The following is a 10,046-nucleotide window of genomic DNA, read 5'->3' as shown; positions in this document are numbered from 1 at the left end:
GGTGAAAGCTGATCCGGCGATCCACAGCGCAAAGTTGTTGTATTTCCTCAGCGACCAGCACGGATCAGCTCTAGGCATGACGAAGCAGATATCGTCCTCTTTTGGAAGACCAAACAAAGTAGTTTCGCTTTCACAACGAAACACACAGCATCTTCACGACATGGCGGCGGCGGCAACAATACTACAGCGAGAATAAAAGTTACGCCTTCTTTCTTTGCGTGAACATTTGGGCGGCGTTATGCAAATCTTCCCAGATAGTGACGTAGACATGTGGGGGCGTGTTAGAACGAGCCGTTTTAGGTAGGTGTGGCTGACTCTGAACTTTTATAAAGAATATCTCTTTGGATTTGAGACTTTAGTCTTTGCAACTTTACAGATCTTCTTTATGCACCAAGAGCTTGTAACACTCCAAAGAGAAAGGAAAAATTTAAATCGCATCATATGACCCCTTTAACAATTAGATTAGAGACTATGAATTCATAAAGTGTCAATGTGTAAACATTTAATCTGAATCTAAATATAGATTTCAGCAGGACACAAGAGATGATATTATCCGTAACAATGAGGGCAAACGGATGAGACTTGTACGTGGAAGGTTCTCACATGCATTTTGTGCTAAGTCTGGGGAAACCCCCCCAGAATTCAGGTCTATGCCTGAGTGAGAGTAATAAAGCTGGTCTGATCCAGACTGTGCCCGCTTTTCCCAGCCCAGTCCTGTTCTGAGCCCAGGGTGTGTCACGATTTACCTCCTGAGGAACGCTATGTGTGAGGTGTGTGTGTGAGGTGTTGTGGGTAACCAGGGCCAGTGTTCATAGTGTTGACACAGAAACTCTAGCGTACATCCTGATGTTTATCTTCATGTCTTTGTATTTCTCTCTCTCACACACAGTTTATCTAAATGTGTTTGTACAGGAAACAGCCTGTTTATATTCTCCCTTTGCGTTAAACACACGTTTGCACGGCTAGACTAATGGACAACACATCTAATGAGTGTTTTATCTAGGAGTTACACATGTCATTTTTAATGCTTTTTGCTCATACTTATGTTTCCAACACTATGTATTAAACATCCCACAGTGTTTATGCTTCAAACATGAATAAATCCTTAAATCAGTCTCTTTTTACTTAAGCCTAGCAACCACTGAGAACAACCTAGCAACCAGAACATTTTAGTAACCTCATAGCAACACATTAGCAACATCCTGGAAACATAGCAACATAGCAACATCATAGCAACACCCTAGCAACTATTAAGCAATGCACTGAAAATCACTAAGAACGCCCTAGCAACGAGAACATTTTAGTAACCACAAAGCAGTGCACTTGAGAACACTTAAAAAAATATTACATATAATTATTATAGTGTTAGCATATTTAAATATATAGAATTCAAATGATGCATATTCACAGGTGTCCATATATAACATATTTAAAAATCAATAATTCCACTTCCAACGGAAGATAATAAAATAGACTGCATTTTCTGCTTTAATGCATTTTCTGCTTCATTGCTATTTAACCACATCTAGACGAATGAACACCAGTTCATTACCCGGTGGAAGAATTGTTTATGATTTTTTTTTCATGATAAAACATTGTAACTATTTATTGAAATACTTAAATTATGGATTGAAATGTATACAGATAGTGTACTTTTTATGTTATTACTATTTCAGCAGTTTTATTAAAGCAAAATGTAATATTTTACTGTGATTTTACCACCTTCAACGTGATTTCACTCCCTCAACCATGTTACAATCACTGTAGTGTAATGCATGGTTTGAAATGAGATTTTACAGCTTTCCAAGATATAAATCTCCATCATCAAATGTTCAAAAATTGGGATCATGTTACATACAAGGCAAGATGAGGAGGAAGAAGGAGAGGGAATCTCTACTGAAGCATCAGAAAGCATCAGCGCTTTGATCTGTGGTCTGCTGTCTGTGCGTGTTTGTGCGCGCGTCTGTCTTTTCTCATCTTTTGTTGTGCAGAAGAATCAATAGATGGATGATCTTTATCGCACAAACTTCGGAGAGATGACAGAACAAAACGGAGGCACAATGCTCGCACACTCAGTCTCTTATCTACTTCAGTTAATTAAAGTGGCGTGTGTAACGAGTTTATGTGCTTCACTCTAACTGAATTAAGCAGACAGATAAGGGTCCCTCTGAATGCAGACAGAGTCTCTGCACTCAGAACCACACACACACACACAGCGCTACAAATAGGACACACATCAATGTGTGTGTGTGTGTGTGTGTGTGAGATCTATTCTTTATTCAAAGAGCGTCCTACTGCAGAAAGCCTCGGACTGCCCCGCCTCGCTCTCTCTCTCTCTTTCTACGGATGGAGGGAAGAACAGAGAGAAAAGAAGTTGCGTTCAGATTCACAGGGTCCCTACAGAGCTGCTCTCTACACACTGAGCACAAGAACATTATCAAACACACATAGATCTCAAGGGTTTAGATCTCATGACATCACAAACACACACACACACACACACACACACACACACACACACACACACACACACACACACACACACACATATATTTAAAAACAGAAAAGTAAAAGGATGAATAATAATTAAAAAAAAATAGAAAAAAGTTATTGTGTAATATTTTATGTTGCATTAAATAGCATTAAATATATATAAATATATATATATATATATAATACTTTCCGTACCCACTGTATATATCACACAAAGGTTTTAGGTTTCATGATATCATCATAAATACACACATATAGCTAATTTATATATATATTTAAAAATATATGTAATGCTATTTAATGCAACATATAAAATATAACACAATCACTTTTTTCTATTTTTTTATTATTATTCATCCTTTTACTTTTCTGCTTCTTGCCCTCAAGAAGACGATGTCCTCTTGCTAGATCATTGTTTTAAAGAATTTTGTTCTTAAATGATTTACCAAGTGAAATAAAACTAAATTAAGTACATTTGTTCCTGTATATTCTAATTTGTCGAGATAGTGAATTGGTGGGTTTTTGTTAAATGTGAGCCAAAATCATCACAATTAAAAGAACCAAAGACTTAAACTACTTCAGTCTGTGTGCATTGAATTTATTTAATACACGAGTTTCACAATTTGAGTTGAATTACTGAAATAAATTAACTTTTCCACGCCATTCTAATTTCTTGAGATGCACCTGTACATTCCCTAAATTAAAGACATACAGATAGATAGATAGATATTGATTGGGTTTTGAAAAGTGGGCGTTACATTCGGGCGATTGGAGGGGAGGGGATTAAAAAAATAGGGGAAAATCTTATTAACATATGATCACACTCATTTACATATAATCACATATTCAATATGCAGCAACTTGACCCACCCTGATGAGCAACAGTGTAGCTATACTGGTACACAGCAGTCAGCCAATCAGAATAGAGCTCATTTACATACAGAAGTCAAAGTGCAGCAGCACGAACAGCCGTTTCATTCTGAAGGCCAGAGTGAAAGAATGGAAATATAAAAACAGATTATTTAAAATAAGACAAAACACGTTTAACATATATATACAAAAATGAAATATGTATTATATATATTTAAAATATATTTAAAATTAATTTGTCATGCCCAAAACTGTTATATTTATTTATTAAACACAAAAATATTTTTTTATTATTTATTTTATTTATATTAATATACCTAAATTCTGTTTAGTGTTTTTATTGTGTGATGAATTGTTTGCTCTCCTCAGTTTCAGTGTGTGTGTGTGTGTGTGACACAGTAATGTTCAGTAATAAAACCATTTGACCATAATTACTGTAGACGCAATCATTCCGTCCAACGCATTAAACACCGTTTAACATAATCAGCTCATTTCGCAAATGCCACTAATTACATTGTCATGACACGCTGTGTGTGTGTGTGTGTGTGTCATTATTTAGATTCTAAATCCTGTAATACAGTGATGAAATTCATAAATCCTTCAGGCTCAAGCGTTTTATGTTCTGTAACGACTAATTAGATAAAGCATATAGAAATTAACATGATGTGTTCTGAATGAAATCTTTTTGTCCGATAATATTTTATACATTAATATCTCTCTCCCCACAGGACGGAAAAATCTCACATTTTAAAATCTCAGACATGTTTCCTAGACAGCTTTGAGATTAAATGGAGACTCATTTGTCAGGACTTTTTTGAGATACATCTGAGTAAAAACTCGTCCAAGTTACGAATGAGAAACCTGTGAGCAATAAAAACATTTTCTCTGTGTTTATCCCTCGGTCTTTATTTATGCATGTGACTCTGCCAGTTTCCCATTAGACTGAAACATTAGGCTGTTTTAGATAAAAAGGCTGTGCGATAGATGGCTTTTCTGTGTTAATGTAAAGCTACATGCTGACAGGGTTGTATTTTTAATGCGGTAAGCTGATATTTCTAATGCATTATAGCTGTAAGGGCTCCATGAAAATCCTCCATCTCTGCCTCTCTCTCTTCTGATCCAGTACTAATGTGTAAAAAATACCACAATTACAGTACAATAGTGTGTGTCATGCCATTTGCTATTTTTGTGGGGTTCAAATATTTTTTTTTTATTAATATTTTTAATCAAAATATACTAACTTTCTCCACCTGTGAATGACTTTTCAAACCCCCTCCTCCAACCACCTGCCTGCATTCTAGTTTGTAATGAACACGTTTCATTATCTAATCAATGATTTATGATGGATAAAACCAATTACCACCTTATTACTTACTTTAATATCCTGTTTCACTCAGAAACATGTTACATTATGTAAGTAAAATGGGTTGGAAATGCATTTCTCAATGACAAACTACAGTCAAACAACAATCTACTCTGATGAAAAAGTAGGTCACTTCACTACAAGCGGCTAACAAAATGTATCTATTGACAGTTTAGGGGAAATATCTGTCATATAACTGAATTCATATGAATGTATATATATATATATATATATATATAAATAGTATAATTAGTTTATATTTTTATATTTTCTTCACTTTAATTTTAGTTTTAGTCATTTTGTTGTGTTTCTGTCATTTTTATTTGTTTGTTGTTGTTATTTTACAGTTTTTATAAGCTATTTTTGTAGATTTTAGTACGTCAGATTATACTAAATGAAAATGAGAAATGATCTCTATGAAGAAATTCAGGTTTCAGGCCCCACCATAGCACAGAAACTGCACTTGTTAAAATTACAAATGACTTGCTTCTTGCGTCAGACCAAGGCTGTGTCTCATTGCTAGTTTTACTTGATCTTAGTGCTGCATTCGATACTATAGATCATGACATACTGATAGATCGATTACAAAACTATACAGGTATTCAAGGGCAGGCTTTAAGATGGTTTAGATCCTACCTGTCAGATCGCTACCACTTTGTTTATTTAACTGGGGAGTCATCTCAATTATCACCAGTAAAATATGGAGTGCCACAAGGATCTGTCCTAGGTCCTCTGCTATTTTCAATATATATGTTGCACCTCGGTAATATTATTAGAAAATACGGGATTAGTTTCCACTGTTATATGCTGATGATCCTCAACTATATATCTCAACGAGAACAGATGAAACTTCTAAATTATCTAAGCTAACAGAGTGTGTTAAAAATGTAAAAGATTGGATGACCAATAATTTTCTCCTATTATATTCGGATAAGACAGAGATATTACTAATTGGACCAAAAAACAGTACACAGAATCTCTTATTACAATTTGCAACTAGACGGATGTACTGTTACTTCCTCTACAGTCAAAAATCTGGGTGTTATATTCGATAGCAACTTAAAAAAACAACATTTTCGAACTCCTCCTAGACCGTTGGTCCGATTTTTACCAAATTCGAATCATATCATCTTCAGACCATGCTGCCAAAAAGTTATTGATTTTATGTTGATAGACAAAACCGTTTTCGCATACCACAGCAACGAATTCGAGGCATGATGCCAAAATGACACTTGAGGCTGTATCTCTGCAATGCTTTGACATATTGATACCAAACTTTGTGTGCGCCATTGTCACCTCACACAGAACACACCACATCAATTTGATAACAGCGCTACCCAAACTTAATAAGCCAATTAATCATATTACAGGTTGTATTTATGATTTTTCAGCCGTTTTGACTAAAATCATCCTAAAATGGCTTCAATTACTCATTTCTGCAGTTGGTCTGATGTTTGCTTCTGTAATGCTTGGCCCCGTAATTGCTGCTTGCAGCTATATTTATTATTACTATTATTATTATTTAATTAGAACAGTATTTATCTGAAACAAAAACATTCATAGATCCAAATTATGATAACAGCATTAAAAATACATGTAATAAAAGTAATAAAAACTAACGAAAAACAGTAACCTATTTTATATTACTGACATCTGTAATCATGGACGAGTAATGAAAACAATTTTAAAGAATCATCTGCATGAGCTAATTCAATAAAATGGAACACACTTCCCAACATTACTTTACACAGATGACATTCTGGGAAAGTATGTTTGGTTACTGCCTCATTTCTACGCTATGTGTGCAATTCTATCTGACAGCAAAAACATTTTGTCACACAGTTAGTTCATGGAACAAAACACTTATTCCTGGAAAAGCTGCAGTATATAAAAACAGCCACAAGTCACGCTACAGAGAATCTAATTCAGTTAGTAGGTCAGTGAGGTCAACGGGGTCAATGGGGTCTGCGCTGTCTGACACTCAGAAACAAACCACTGCAGGGGGAAAACTGATACAGATAGATAAAGAAATTAGAAATATGGTCCTGTTCATGACCTCACTTCAGACTAACAGCCTCTACTGAACAAGCTGTTTCATATTGTACTAATATTAATACTGATATTGTACTATTCTTGTACAGTGTTGATTCATTACTCGTTCATTTAACCAACTACAACTTTATTTATTTTATCTGTATCTTTGTATCTTGCCATTTTCATGACCAGAAAACAATGGGGAAAAAATCCCACAGATGCACATCAAAGGAGCCTAACTCACATCAGGGTGTTGCTAGGTGGCTGCTAAGGTGTTCTGTATGTTTGATAGGTGGTTGCTAATGTGTTCTGGTGGTTGCTAAGGTGTTCTAGATGTTTGTTAGGTGGTTGCTAAGCTGTTCTGGGCGTTGATATGTGGTTTCTAAGGTGTTCTGGTGGTTGCTAAGATGTTGTGGATGCTGCTAGGTAATTGCTAAGATGTTTGGGATGTTGCTAGGTGGTTACTAAGGTGTTTTAGATGTTGATTGGTGGTTGCTCAGGTGTTGTGGATGTTTGATAGATAGGTGGTTGTGAAGGTGTTTTGGATGTTGGTTGGTGGTTGCTAAGATGTTCTGGTGGTTGCTCAGGTGTTCTGGAAGTTTGATAGGTGGTTGCTAAGTTGTTCTGGATGTTTGATATGTAAGTGGTTGTTAAGGTGTTCTGGTAGTTGCTAAGGTGTAGTGGATGTCAGTTGGTGGTTGCTAAGATGTTCTGGTGGCTGCTCGGGTGTTCTGGATGTTTGATAGGTGGTTGCTAAAGTGTTCTGCATGTTTGATAGGTGATTGCTACAGTGTTTTGGTAGTTGCTAAGGTGTTTTGGATTTTGCTAGGTGGTTACTAAGGAGATTTGGATGTTGGTTGGTGGTTGCTAAGATGTTCTGGTGGTTGCTAAGTTGTTCTGGATGTTTGATAAGTGGTTGCTAAGGTTTTCTGGTAGTTGCTAAGGCGTAGTGGATGTTGGTTGGTGGTTGCTAAGATGTTCTGGTGGCTGCTCAGGTGTTCAGGATGTTTGATAGGTGGTTGCTAAGTTGTTCTGGATGTTTGATAAGTGGTTGCTAAGTTTTCTGGTAGTTGCTAAGGTGTAGTGGATGTTGTTTGGTGGTTTCTAAGATGTTCTGGTGGTTGCTAAGGTGTTCTGGATGTTTGATAGGTGGTTGCTACAGTGTTTTGGTAGTTGCTAAGGTGTTGTGAATGTTGTTACGTGATTACTAAATTGTTTTGGATTTTGCTAGGGGATTACTAAGATGTTTTGGATGTTGTTTGATGGTTGCTAAGAAGTTCTGGTGGTTGCTCAGGTGTTCTGGATGTTTGATAGGTGGTTGCTCAGGCGTTTTGGATATATCATGTACTATATTAATTGTAAACATGCTGATCTAGTATAATTTATTTCAGATTAAATAAAATGAGACTAATAACTTGTTGAGAACATCAGAAGCATCACATCTCTTGACAAACGTTTCACACTCTTTAAGAACCGAAAAGTCAGACAGACGTGAGATGAAACACAGACCTGAGGTCAGTTTTGTCAGGTCACACATCCATCTGATTTAACAGGCGGAGGAGAACAGAGAGCATAAGAGAAAAGAGGCTGAGCTAAAGGAGTGTTAGTCCCATGCCTGCTTATGGTCTTTATTCATAGATTTTGAACCCTGAACGAGGCCATCCATCAAAACACTGACAAAACATCTCCCTCCTCTTGTTCCCTGCTTTCTCCTCTTTAGCATGCATGTATGTCTCCTGCGTGGCTTCGGCAGGCGCATTAGTGAGGGTGTTTGAGGAAACCTCCAGAAATACAGCTGTGCAGCTTCTCATTGTGTTTGCTGTGTGTGTGTGTGTGTATGTGTGCAGGGACGTGCACAGACATTTTGAGGGGCAGGGACTCAAGTGAAAAAAAGAGCACTTCTCATATTTATTTTTTCTAAACAAAATGTTAAATATATTAGGGTGTGCGATATTGACAAAAAATATATCTCAATATTTTCTGGGATTTTATCGACAACGATAATTAGACGATATTTTGCTGAGTGTGTTATTGTGCTGATATCTTAAGGACTACCGTGGACAGCTGACTAAAGTTTTTGATATTCTGCATATTCTGTGTGGTGATCAGTTCACAGCAGTGATAGAAATGAATCTTTTCCAATAAGTTAAAAAAAAAATTTGATCTTTTATGGGCATTTTTACCTTTATAAAGCCCATTTTTCTAAAAGTGTGCATCATCTTTTCAGTCAAATTCTTAAATTGAATCAGTCCATTAGAATAATAAGTCATTTGGGCTGTTACCAAGCAAATGAAATCAGTATTGACAAAATTAATCTTTGCAATGCGGCGAAAACACAGAAGCTGCATTAGAATGGGCATTTAGAAGCATTTACACACTGTTTAATGCAGGACATGAATGCATTTAATCTGCAGTTACAAATGCATTAATATTGTTTTGATATTTTAAACATAAAACGTTGAATACTGATATTTGAAATTACTAAAACAAAAAAAACAAAAAAAAATTAAAAGGTACTTTAAATGTGAAACTAAAACCGCCAGTAGGTGGCAGCAAGTCACTGTTAATAAGTGAGTCATTGCGACTGAACCGAATCATTTAAACGGCTGATTCATTCAGGAACAAAACAGCGTTGTGTTGCTCAGAGACGCAAATTGGATTTATTGTTGGCGAAATAGAGCAAAAACAGTCAATATTGTGTCAAAAACATAAGTGTCTTAATATTAAATTCTTGTTTATTGAACTACTGTATAAAATCATTATCACATTTGTAGCCTAATCATGCTGCTTTTTGGTGAAAAAAACACCAGTCTTCGCATGATACTGATAAACTATATGAAATTATATAAATATATGCCCCCATATCTTGAATTTTGTGATCATTCTAAATGCATGAATCATGCAGTGAAAGAAGGCGCACTGGTCTAACCTAACATTACTAGACTTCCTATTGCCTTAGCTAAACTTTAGCTAACTTACATGGTAGCTCTCATGAGTCATGGATGTTAGCAAGACAAATTAACTTTATTTGCTTTTTGGATAATTAGCTGTAAATTCGAAGCCCAGGTAGCTTAGTCTATTGATCATCACCCTCCACACCAAGACAAACACAAATGGAAAGGGAGGGAGGGCTTCACTTCTGCGGCTCTCTGCCTGTCTGTGTGACTGTGATGTGCCGATCAATGTGTGCTACACTGCTGTGCTGCGCGCCTGCGCGGAGGAAAGAAAGGAATTGGAACTCGAGTCTCAACATTTCCTGACCTGACCCGACCTATATATATATATA

Source organism: Sinocyclocheilus grahami, unplaced genomic scaffold (genome assembly GCF_001515645.1).
Source record: "Sinocyclocheilus grahami isolate Dianchi unplaced genomic scaffold, SAMN03320097.WGS_v1.1 scaffold1110.1, whole genome shotgun sequence".
NCBI classification, from domain to species: Eukaryota; Metazoa; Chordata; class Actinopteri; order Cypriniformes; family Cyprinidae; genus Sinocyclocheilus; species Sinocyclocheilus grahami.
This window is presented reverse-complemented; position numbering follows the sequence as displayed.